Below are 12804 nucleotides of genomic sequence, written 5' to 3'. Positions count from 1 at the left end.
AACGCTTCTCATGATGATGATACTCCCATATTCCGCAAGGTGTACACACATTACGGGTAGTCTCCGTCTGTCAAGGAATCACCACACCAGGAATCAGGTTTACCTCAGCATTTACTTTGTAGTGCATAAATCAAACAAGGAAAGAGAAAATATAACATCAAACGAGAAAATAGGCGACGTGGTGGAACAATTATCTGGGAATAAGGATATTCCGATGGAGAAGATGTGAAAAGAAGCGTAAGATAGGGAAACGAGAGTTATGTGGTATTGTTGTAGTGTCCTCTTCCCTCCTGTCCTTGCTCTTCCTTCCTCCTTCTCGCCCTCTCTTCTACACTCTACTTCTTTTCTTGTTCTAATATTTTTCTTTTTTAAACATGATTATCACCAGCCTTATCATTTACTGCTACTTAATCATCATATAATTATCATCCACTATTTCTATTCAATCCTCTCGTTTCCTTCTTCTCCTCCTTTTCGCTACTCTTTTCGTCTATCATCTTTGGGGGCGACTAAGGGTATTTTTTTTAGGAATATATTTAAAATCGGACAACATACGTTTTTCGGGTTCAGCATGGCCGGGATAGCCAAAATTGCCATGTGGTGAGGTTTGTTTTCGTAAAATTAAAGCCCCTCACCCCTGGAAGCCATATTTAAATGGCCCGCGCTATTGCGTCATAGCCTGACCTGCGCGCCAACACACGCTGTATCATTCAGTGCTTGTATGTACGTAAAATTTGCATTAGAATATTTTTTTTTTCTCCGTAAATTTTGTCATCTGTCATTCCTCTCAAAGCGGATCGCAGTGGAGGTGTGGAAGTCAGCGAGGAGAGGAGTGCGGCGGAGCAAGTCCCTACCCAGACAACAACGGGGAAGGGTGAGGAAACCATGTTCGTTTGGTTACTCCAGCCAAATAAAGGTCCTCAAGAAATGACTTGTACAAACGCAAGTTGAGTAGCAAGAGCCATCAACTTGAAGGCTTCTCGAACAAGATGGAGCAGCCAAGACCAGGAAGGGAGCAGTTTAGGAGCTTATGAGGGAACAAATGATCCTGCCACGCTCACCCGCCAGCTCATCACCACCGCCTGCTCCACTCACCAGCTGATTCGCCACTCTCCCTACCAGAGTACCTTATCATGCCCCTTCTTCCACCACTCACCTGCTTCATCACCACCTATTCCACCACCACCTACATCACCACAATTAGCTGCAGAATCATTGCCACATGAAACATCACTGCAGCTCCGACTACTAGTGTCCCACTAACCAAGACATCTTTAAGATGTCAGCTAAATACTGGCTGGCTATGTGCCGAGCCTATGGAATGTAGCTAACGTGACGTCGATTTTCAAAAGGGGACAGGTCAGTTGCTTCAAACTATCGCCCAATTAGCTTTAACATCGGTTATAGGCAGAGATGCTAGAGTCCATAATAGTCAGGAAACATTCGGGAGCATCTAGAGAAACATAGCTTAATTCACGACTCGCAAGCATGGCGGCAGGTTCACGAAAGGTAGGGTCATGCCTCACTAATCTCTTGTCCTTCTACAATATAAAGTATTTGAGGCGGTAGACAGAGATGAAAATTATGATGTAATCTATCTTGATTTTAGTAAAGCGTTTGACAAAGTTCCCACCAACGACTGTTGGCAAATTACAGGCTCACGAGGTTAGAGGGTAAAGTTTTTGAATTGGGTCAAGGCGTGGCTTAGCAATAGGAAGCAAAAGAGTGGAATCAATGGTAAAAAGATCTGACTGGGATTTATTGAGGGTGTCCTGCACAAGGTTCGGTATTAGGTCCACTTTTGTTTATTATTTATATCAATGACTTAGATACAGGAATTAGTAGTGATGTCAGTAAGTTTGCGTAGATGAAACCAAGATCGGTGAGTAATTGAGTATTCTCAGTATTCTCAGGGGTGAACTGAACAGATTGTATGGATCATGGATAAATGGTAGATGGAGTTCAATGTAGGGAAGTGCAGTATTCTGAGTGTAGGTAGGAATAACCCTCTCATAACTATTGCTTTAATGACACTCATAAGCAGGTCTAGGTGCGAGGCATTTAGGGGTCTTAGTGAGCTCTGATCTCCGTCAGGGCACAATGCATTCAAAGCTAGAGAAATCCGAGCAAATAGGGTACTGGATTTGTTTAAGTTGAGCGTTAGCTTGTGAAGCGCCGAAGTCTTCCCTCAAACTATATTTAGCATTAGTTAGACCTCATCTTGACTATGCGGTTCAATTATGGTTCTGGTTCTGGATATCAAAATGTTAGAATCGTGTGCGAGAGGAGGAATGACTAAAGATGATTCAGGGGTTGATAAACTTGCCATACGAGGAAAGACTCAAAACAGTTAAACTTGCATTCTCTACTTATAAAAAGAAGGCCAGAAGGGTGCGTGGAGACATGATCGAGGTTCATAAATGGATGAAGGGCTTATTGTAGTTAGACATTCATAAGGTTTTGTTGGTAAAGGAGAACCGGGTAGGACACGAAGTAATGGGTTTAAACTGGATAAATTCAAAATACAACAGGACATGGGCAAAAAAGTGGTTTACAAACAGGGTGGTGGATGAAGTGGAATAGGCTTAAAAGTAGTCATGTGGTGAGTGCCATTACAATTATCACATTATCAAAAATAGATTACGATAAATTCATGGACAGCGATATTGGGGTGGGGAGTTAGATACACGGGAGCTACATAGAACAGGGTTCAGGACTAGCTGCTCCTCGTGCAGACCTAGCCTGGCCGGGCTCTGCAGACTCCTCAGTGTTCTATGTTCTTAACAAATTATGCACAGAAGTGATCAGTTGAACCCTCCTCCTCCTGATACAAGCAGAAACTTTTATCACCTGTCACTTTCCAGCTACACAGACACTCATCGCAGACAAGAAGTGCCCAGGCAGTTAGTACTAGGAGCCTCTTGACCGTAACCTCTTTAAAATAAAAAAAGAAGGTGAGGGGCCTTCTGACACCCTCCTCCTCCTGATACAAGCGAAATTTATCACCCTGTCGCTTCCCAGCTACAGACACTCATCGCGAGACAGAAGTGCCCAGTACGTCGTGCAGGAATACTTGACCAAAATTTCTACGATAAGGAAGGTAGTTTTCTTCGACACCTCACCTTGCGAGTGAGTAATACTTTTTTTTATAAAGGGAGACCAGATGCCTTGATGTCATTCTCCTGTAAGTCAACAAAAAAGAGGTATACACACAATAATTTGCTAGAAAACTTCATTACCAATCAGATAAATACAAATGACAAGACATGTGGATTAAAACGGAAAAAAAAATCTTAGAGGAGCCAAAAATTCTATGAAAAGTAGTTTTTACACCTTCAAAAAATTTCTGCTTAAATCAGGAAAAAAAAGTCTTGTCCGACTTTTGTTTGGTATCAACTAAAACTATTCTAAACTAAAGGGCAAATATTTTGTTTACTGGATGAAATTTCGAAAATATAAAAGAAAACAGGACCACAGTATAGAAAATTGTAGGTGTAGCAAAAAATAGCATTTTTTTTTTGTTCGAAGACAAACAACATATCAAAATTTTATGGATACAAAATGGCATATGTAAACAAATTTTATGCTTTTTTTTTGCACCGAATTAACTGAAAAAGTAGTCTGTGAAAAAAAAAAAACACTTTATTTGATGATCTCCCTATACTTTACCCAAATTTCACCCAAAATTCACAAAATGTCATATATTTACAGGAAACACATAACATACTAAGAGCCTCAAAGCTATTGGACGTACCATATGGGCAGGAGGACCCTTTAATCGCCTTATAATCACGCTTTATCATCACTAATCCTTACCTGTTTTCTTCATTTTTTTTTTTATTCTTCTTTCTGTTTCACATCCCCTTCTTAACCACAGCCACCACTACCTCTTCCAGGATATGATGTTCATTATTCGTTATTGTTAGTATTCAGATGCAATCGGGCGTATTTATGATGTATTCGCATTCGTATTCGAATAATTGATGATCTGATAAAATATTCTAGTCGCGACGAATACAAAGGGAAGCGCGTATTCTGAGCGGTGACGAATACTTCAAAATTTATCATTGTGTTTGTGTGCCCAGATATATATAAAAAAACAATTCTTGTCTTCCTGTTGATTAGCAATATTTTGTTGCGAAATTAATGCAAATTAATGTACCAGCTCGTTTAATATGTACGGGAGCAACTGATGCTCTGTTTGTTACTGTTGGGTTTGTTTGTTTACTGGTGGTGGTGCTGGCGCTGGAAGTGAGTGGCGGTGGTGGCAGCATTGAAGCACTTATACGACTCGGTGCAGAGTGAGCAACGTATTTTCCTTCCATCCATTCTCAAATAGTATGTAACGCGCATGACACAGACTCTATTACGGCGAGACGAAAAATAAAGAATAACCTCAATCCCTTACGAGGAAAGGTAAACTCATACTATCAGTTTGGCAATGCTATATTTGGACTTCATGCACGGTGTAAAACACGCCCGATATTTGTGCGCATGTGTGATGATGATGTAAAAATCGGAAGAGGAGAGTTATACAAAGAGAGTAGTAGATGTCTAGAAACAGAATAAGCAGTGCTTAACTAATACAATGGGAAGCTTCATATGGTGATTTGATAGATTTATGGAATGGACATAAAAGTGATAAAAAAAGAGTTCTGGTGGAGGAGCTATCACGGTTTGAAGACTGGCTTTATTCTCCTATATATCTTTGTGAGAGTATATGTAATAATAATAATAATTACCGGTTAATAATAATAATAATAATAATAATAATAATAATAATATTATTAACAATAATAATAATAATAATAATAATAATAATAATAATAATAATAATAATAATACTAAGAATAATAATAATAATAACATTAATGTGGTTTATTCCATTTGTTGGTAGCCAAAGGCTGTAAATACACAAAGTACAATAAAAAAATTGTGATGAATAATGGGGAAGGGTGGTTGATGTGTGTGTGTGTGTGTGTGTGTGTGTGTGTGTGTGTATGTGTGTGTGTGTGTGTGTGTGTGTGTGTGTGTGTGTTCAGTTTGTGTGTGTGTGGTGTGCGTGTGTGTGTTACCTAGTTGTATTTACTTAGTTGTGACATACGAAAAGAGTTACGCCCGCGCCGTTCCGTTTGCATCCCGTTTCATCCAACTCTCTCTAACTTAAATCACCAACTTTCATGTGTGTGTGTGTGTGTGTGTGTGTGTGTGTGTGTGTAAGGTGTGTGTTGGGGTGGGCCTGTCAGACTGATCATGGAGGCATTTATACCCTTGGCAAGTGCATGGTATAGTCAACGTTTTGGAGCCATCTGATTAATGTAAAATCACTTAGGTTTAAGGACAGACCACCTGACTGGACCATGTGGTGTCTGATGGGGGAGGATCTATGTAAATCTTGGCACCTATGGTGGGGTTGGAGTAGGGACTTGCCGAATTTGGATAGGTTTATGTGGTAACGGTCCTGAAGGGTGGGCAGATTCAGCTTGGTGAGTGCGTTCTCGTAGTTGGTGTAAAAACTGCCCAAAATTTGTCTGCAAGCCCGCTTCTGCACTCTATCTAGTTGGCGTGCTGGGTCTTGTTGATGGAGGAAGCCCAAGCAGGTGAGGCGTAAAGGAGTCTGGGGAGGATGAAGGTGGTGTACAGGTCCTTGAGCGTCCTTTTGGGGGCTCCCAGTGCTTTCATGCGCCTCAACATGAAAAATTTGTAGTTACTGCCCTGATGATGGTGGTGACGTGCTTGCCCCAGCTTAGCTTGCTGTCCAAGGTAACTCCAAGTAGTTTGGTGGATTCAACCACCTGCAGCTAGTGATGGCCAACCTTCAGAGCTGGCGGTGGGATGGCAGTGGTGTAGGTGTGGAGATGCATCACCACCGTCTTGTTGGTATTGATGGTGACGTGGTTGTCTTGCGTCCAGCTCTGCAGTTGGTCCAGAATGCTGTAGGGCGTAGTCAGGTCTCTCTCAGTTTCAGTATGGAGCAAGTAAAGTGAGGAAGAAGGGAAATAATAATGGAACAAAAAAAAAAGTAAAGAAGAAAGGGAGGAACACGCCAGGAAGGGTCGGATAAAGGGAGAAAGTGAGGAATAAAGAAAGGATTTTCAACGTAAGGGGAAAATGTATAAAGTTGACTGGCAGGTATATGAAAAAGAGAGAGAGAGAGAGAGAGAGAGAGAGAGAGAGAGAGAGAGAGAGAGAGAGAGAGAGAGAGAGAGAGAGAGAGAGAGAGAGAGAGAGAGAGAGAGAGAGAGAGAGAGAGAGAGAGAATGTGCAGCGGCTGTTAGAGAAGAACGACCCTCAGCTGCCCCCACAGTATATGGCACCCCTGGACACGCTGGAGCACCGCTGGGACGTCGCTGCGCTGGTGTGTTCCACAAGGCCCAGGTGCAAGGAGTACCACACCTGGCGAGGCTGAGGCTTAACCCGCGAGAGGCTGTGTGAGATACGAGAACGGTTCTCTCCAGCCAGGAGCAGGTCAGGGGATGTCGAGGTCACGCGCCAGCTAGCACAAGAGAACCTTTATCTGCAGAGTGTCACGCCTGTGGAACATGTCTACTGCAACAGTGCCTACAGTGAGGGAAATGTCCACCCAGCAGGTGGAGGTGGCTGCCCACAGGTGGCGAGGAACATGCTCCACTCCAATGGTGCTGCTAAACTCACAGTGAATGTGTGATAAAATAAATAAGGCTTTTGAAATAGTGACTCGAGAGAAAGTGTCACTTTAAGTCTTGAAAACTGCATCCGTATTTTCTGTGTCCTGTGTTTTCGTGCGCTCGCTCGTTCGCGTCGTTAACATCAATATACGGCTCCTAAAATAAGTTTAAATAAAGAGAGAGAGAGAGAGAGAGAGAGAGAGAGAGAGAGAGAGAGAGAGAGAGAGAGAGAGAGAGAGAGAGAGAGAGAGAGAGAGAGAGAGAGAGAGAGAGAGAGAGAGAGAGAGAAAACGGGGAGGGGGGGGGTGAGAAGGGCTATGCTGAGGAAATAAAACAGCTTTGCTGGTTGTTCAGGAAAGGAAAAATGCATTGAGCGACAGGGAATATTCTATCGTTGTGAATCTCTCTCAGGTGAAAAGCGAGGGACGGGAGGGAGTGAGGGAGGGAGAAGAAAGGACATGAAAAGTGAAGAGGTGGAGGGGGTAGCAAACGGAAGTAGGGAAAGGAGGAAAGGAAAATAAGAAAAGATAGGAAAGGAATTGAGAGAAGAGTATAATATATGAAAGACAGAAAAATAAGAGAAAAAAAAGAGGAAAAAGTGGATGAGAGAATGTGGCGAGAAAGAGACAGCAGATAAATAAAGGAGAGCTCATATAGACTAGGCGATAAAAGATTTAGCCTTTGTAGTTTCTTTCCGAAATAAAAGGCTGCGTTTGTGTGTGTGTGTGTGTGTGTGTGTGTGTGTGTGTGTGTGTGTGTGTGTGTGTGTGTGTGTGTGTGTGTGTGTGTGCATGTGTGTGTGTGTGTGTGTGTGTGTGTGTGTGTGTGTGTGTGTGTGTGTGTGTGTGTGTGTGTGTGTGTGTGTGTGTGTGTGTGTGTGTGTGTGTGTGTGTGTGTGTGTGTGTGTGTGTGTGTGTGTGTGTGTGTGTGTGTGTGTGTGTGTGTGTTTGCAATATCTCTCTTTAGCTTTTTTTTTTGTATTACAAAGAGGAAAAAAATGCACAAATATTTGTAATATTAACCTTACATTTGTGATTCTATTCATGATTCGCGTGACGGGCATATCTTAATATATCCAATAATTAATACTTTCCTTCCGTAATGGAATCATTAAAAACTATAATTTACATCATTCCTTGTACCCACTTTCTTCTCAACTAGGGTCTTACATAACCTCCCTTTTCCTCGCGATGCAGCCCACCATCCACCTCCTCCCGGCTTCTCCATCATCGGCGGCAGACAATATTGATTTTTTCATAAAGTTTCCTAAGTGTCTTCCGGAGGTTACTAATATATACGCCTGTGCAAGACGCTGCAAAATAAATAATAGGGAATATAGCAGGTAGTGATTAAGCTTGATAATTATATTATTTTTGGGGTGCTAAAAGGCTAACTTGAACAAGAAAGATTTTAACCTAATTATTTGGGTCACCACATTGCCTCTTAGTCATTAACTCCCCCAAACCCAAAAACCCTCTAACCATGCACTATATCATGAACGCTGATCATGCACCTGAATCTTTTTCATGGCACACTTTCTGAATTCATCTGACAAGGAAGCGTGTAATTCAGGGCAATATTAGGGTCACCCTTCTAAAAAAATGGCAACCCAGAGTTTACAATCACAGCAGAGCTTAACTAATGTTTCACGAGCGTGTTCCTCAAGGAGGCGCCGGAACACGTGGGTAATTTCACTCTCAGCTTCCATGTTGAGGCTTGGGACATCGGCACAACTTGATATACTAAATCAGCTTCCTCGAGGCTGGGCGTTCTGTGCCGTCTCCCCCAGTTCTTCTCCCCCGCACAGTTGCTATCCATTTACAGGGGCTTGTCTGCCCTCGTATGGAGTATGCATCTCATGTGTGGGGGTGCTCCACCCTCACAGCTCTCCTGGACAGAGTGGAGTCTAAGGCTCTTCGTCTCATCAGCTCTCCTCCTCATACTGAAAGTCTTCTACCTCTTAAAGTCCGCCGCCATGTTGCCTCTCTTTCTATCTTCTATCGATATTTTCATGCTGACTGCTCTTCTGAACTTGCTAACTGCATGCCTTCCCTCCTCCCGCGGCCCCGCTGCACACGACTTTCTACTCATGCTCATCCCTATACTGTCCAAAGCCCTTATGCTAGAGTTAACCAGCATCATTCTTTCATCCCTTACACTGGTAAACTCTGGAACAGCCTTCCTTCGTCTATATTTCCTCCTGCCTTTGACTTGAATTCTTTCAAGAGGAGTGTATCAAGACTCCTCTCCTCCCGAAATTGACCTCTCTTTTGGCCGCTGATAACTTTTGTCTCTGTAGGAACAGCGATTAGCGGGCTTTTTTTTTTACACCTTTTTTTGTTGACCTTGAGCTGTTTCTTTAGCTGTTAAAAAAATCGATTTAGGTCATTCGAATAATTTTTGCATTCCGCCAGTAAACTTACTTTTATTTGCAGTTTATCTCGATCAGTCCAGGCCAGCTGGTCGGAAAATGGGCTTCTACCGTTCGAGTTGTGTTCCTTCTCCACGATTCACGAAACCGTTTCTATTTCGAATTTGTTTCATTCCTCGCATGTATCAGACTGCCGAGGATGCAAGGCTTTGGTGTTCTCTATTTTGGTTTCTCTTCCCTTTACGGAAGTTCACGCATTGACTCACAAAAAAAATGTGGTCTGTCACACATTCGGCATCCGGGGGTTCAGTATTAATAATAATAATTATAAAAATAATAATAATAATAATAATAATAATAATAATAATAATAATAATAATGATAATAATAATAATAATAATAATAATAATAATAATAATAATAATAATGATAATAAAAATAAAAATAATAATAATAATAATAATAATAATAATAACAATAATAATGATAATAATAATAATAATAATAATAATAATAATAATAATAATGAAAGAAACGTAAATTTCGGGAGGAGAGGTGTCCTGATACCCTCCGCTTGAAAGAGTTCAAGTCGTAGGCAGGAGGAAATACAGATGAAGGAAGATTGTTCCAGAGTTTACCAGCGTAAGGGATGAAAGAGTGAAGATGCTGGTTAACTCTTGCATAAGGGGTTTGGACAGTATAGGGATGAGCATGAGTAAAAAGTCGTGTGCAGCGGGGCAGCAGGAGGGGGGGAGGCATGCAGTTAGCAAGTTCAGAAGAGCAGTCAGCGTGGAAATATCAATAGAAGATAAAAAGAGAGGCAACATCGCGACGGAATTTAAGAGGTAGAAGACTATCAGTAGGAGGAGGAGAGCTGATGAGACGAAGAGCCTTAGACTCCACTCTGGTCAGAAGAGCTGTGTGAGTGGAGCCCCCCCACACGTGAGATGCATACTCCATACGAGGGCGGACAAGGCCCCTGTATATGGATAGCAACTGCGCGGAGGAGAAGAACTGGCGGAGACGATGCAGAACGCCCAACCTCGAGGAAGCTGATTTAGCGAGAGAGGAGATGTGAAGTTTCCAGTTGAGATTTTGAGTTAAGGATAGACCGAGGATGTTTAGTGTTGAAGATGGTGACAGCTGAGTGTTGTCGAAGAATAGGGGATAGGTGTTTGGAAGATTGTGTCGAGATGATAGGTGGGGAAATTGAGTTTTTGAGGCATTGAAGGACACAAGGTTCCTTCTGCCCCAATCAGAAATGATAGCAACGTCTGAAGTTAAGCGTTCTGCAGCCTCCAGTCTGGAGTCGTGTACTTCCTGTTGGGATGGCCTTCTATTGAAAGAAGTTGAATAATGTAGAGTGGAGTCGTCGGCGTATGAGTGGACAGGACAGTTTGTTAAGGAAAGAAGATCATTGATGAATAACAGGAAGAGAGTGGGTGATAGGACAGAGCCCTGTGGAACACCACTGTTGATAGGTTTAGGGGAAGAACATTGACCGTCTACCACCGCAGAGATAGAACGGCCGGAAAGGAAACTGGAGATAAAGGAACAGAGAGAGGGATAGAATCCGAAAGAGGTCAGTTTGGAAAGAAAAGACCAGTAGAACGCCCCTTGCGGAACCCATACTGGCGATCAGATAGAAGGTTATAAGTGGAAAGGTGCTTTTGAATCTTCCGGTTAAGGACTGATTCAAAAGCTTTAGATAGACAGGAAAGTAAAGCTATAGGGCGGTAGTTTGAGGGATCGGAACGGTCACCCTTCTTAGGAACAGGCTGTACAAAGGCATACTTCCAGCAGGAAGAAAAGGTAGATGTTGATAGGCAGAGACGAAAGAGTTTGACCAGGCAGGGTGTCAGCACGGAAGCACAGATTATAAGGACAATAGGAGACACTCCATCAGGTCCATAAGCCTTCTGAGAGTTGAGGCCAGAGAGGGCATAGAAAACATTTGGAAGAATCTTTATAACAGGCATAAAGGAGTCAGAGGGGGGATGAGTAGGAGGAATATGCCCAGAATCGTCCACGGTGGCGTTCTTACAGCCTTAGAGACAGATGAAACGGCAGCGCTGCCGTCAGGGTTAAGGAGAGGAGGGAAAGAGGAAGAAGTGAAATTGGAGGAGATATTTTTGGCTAGATGCCAGAAGTCACGGGAAGAATTAGAAGAAGCAAGGTGTTGACATTTTCTATTGATAAAAGAAGTTTTGGTAAGTCGGAGAATAGATTTGGCACGATTCCGGGCTGAAAGGTAAAGGTCAAAGTTACCGGGAGTTCGAAGCCTCTGGAACCTTTCGTGAGCTGCCTCTCTATCTTTAATAGCACGAGAACAAGCATGATTAAACCAAGGCTTTTTAGCATGAGGAGTACAGAAAGAACGTGGAATGAATGCCTCCATTCCAGAGACAATCACCTCTGTGATGCCCTGGGCACACACAGAGGGGTCTCTCTCCTGGAAGCAGTAATCATTCATTGGAATGGGACATCTCAGGTCGGGTCGTCCCACAGAAGCTAGCAATGCCAGCATCGCCTCCTCTTCGGTGGATCCAGAGATGGTACAGGATGATAGGATACAGTAATAAGGTTATGATCGGAGGAGCCCAACGGAGATAACAGTTTGACAGAGTAAGCATAAGGATTAGAGGTAAGGAAGAGGTCTAGAATGTTGGGCCTGTCTCCAAGACGGTCAGGAATACGAGTAGGGTGTTGAAGCAACTGCTCTAGGTCGTTGAGGAGAGCAAAGTTGTAGGCTTGTTCACCAGGCTGGTCAGTGAAAGAGGATGAAAGCCAAAGCTGGTGGTGAACATTGAAATCTCCCAAGATGGAGATTTCAGCGAAGGGAGAGTGAGTCAAGATGTGATCCACTTTAGAGTTCAAATAGTCAAATAATTTTACATAGTTAGAAAAGTTAGGTGAGAGATAAACAGCACAGATGTATTTAGTAATAGAATGACAATGAAGTCTTAGCCAGATGGTGGGAAATTCAGAAGAGTCAAGGTCATGGGCACGAGAGCAAGTGATGTCGTTGCGCACGTAGGCGCAACATCCAGCTTTGCATTGAAATTTATGATAGAGATAGTAGGGGGGAACAGAGTAGAGGTTGCTGTCAGTAGCCTCAGAAACCTGTGTTTCGGTGAGGAAGAGAAGGTGAGGTTTAGAGGAGGAGAGATGGTGTTCCACAGGACGAAAATTAGAACGAAGACAGCGAATGTTGCAGAAATTGATAAAGAGGAGTTCGAGGAGTTATAAGGACACCTCTCAAGTCGGCAGCCAAAAGGGGAGTCCTCCCTGGGGGAATTTATGGTTCACCCCCACGGGGAACCTGAGGCAGTATTATTTTTCGCCATTTTGAATTTTGAATTTTGGGAAAAGGTTTGTGTGTTGTGTGAATGTATTGTGGTGTAGAAAGAGAGAGGAACTGTCTTTAGAGAGCATGCTGAACTGCTCTCTGGTGTTGATGAGACAAAAGGGAAACGGTTAGTGAGGACATGGGAAGGGTCTTTGAAGGGTTTCAGCACCCTCCTCGCTTCCCATATATCCTCACCGGGAGTAGCTCACGCCCGTTCAGTAGGTGTCTTCCTACCTACTCCTCTTGGCCAACTGGTTAGAGCGCTGCGCTGTCAGGCTTCACGGTCTGACAGGGCGGCGGTTCGAGCCCGCTCAGGCCGGATTATTTCCGTTGACTAGGAGTGCTTACTGTTCCCCCTTGAGCAAGGGGGGTGGGGTGTGTGGTGTGTGAGGTCCTGGCAGTACCCATAGATTGACGATAAAGAGCACTTGCTCATG

At 43.1% G+C, this 12804-nt stretch overlaps 1 protein-coding gene across 1 annotated transcript in view; it reads right to left on the bottom strand.

Annotated features, from left to right (window-relative positions):
• The window catches only part of LOC126992366 (nephrin-like), a 266294-nt gene that overhangs the window by 83227 nt on the left and 170263 nt on the right, over positions 1-12804 (bottom strand). The window lies entirely within an intron of this gene.

Source organism: Eriocheir sinensis, unplaced genomic scaffold, assembly GCF_024679095.1.
Source record: "Eriocheir sinensis breed Jianghai 21 unplaced genomic scaffold, ASM2467909v1 Scaffold450, whole genome shotgun sequence".
Classification (NCBI taxonomy): Eukaryota; Metazoa; Arthropoda; class Malacostraca; order Decapoda; family Varunidae; genus Eriocheir; species Eriocheir sinensis.
The sequence above is the reverse complement of the archived record's forward strand: the minus strand, read 5'-3'. Positions and strand labels throughout refer to the sequence as shown.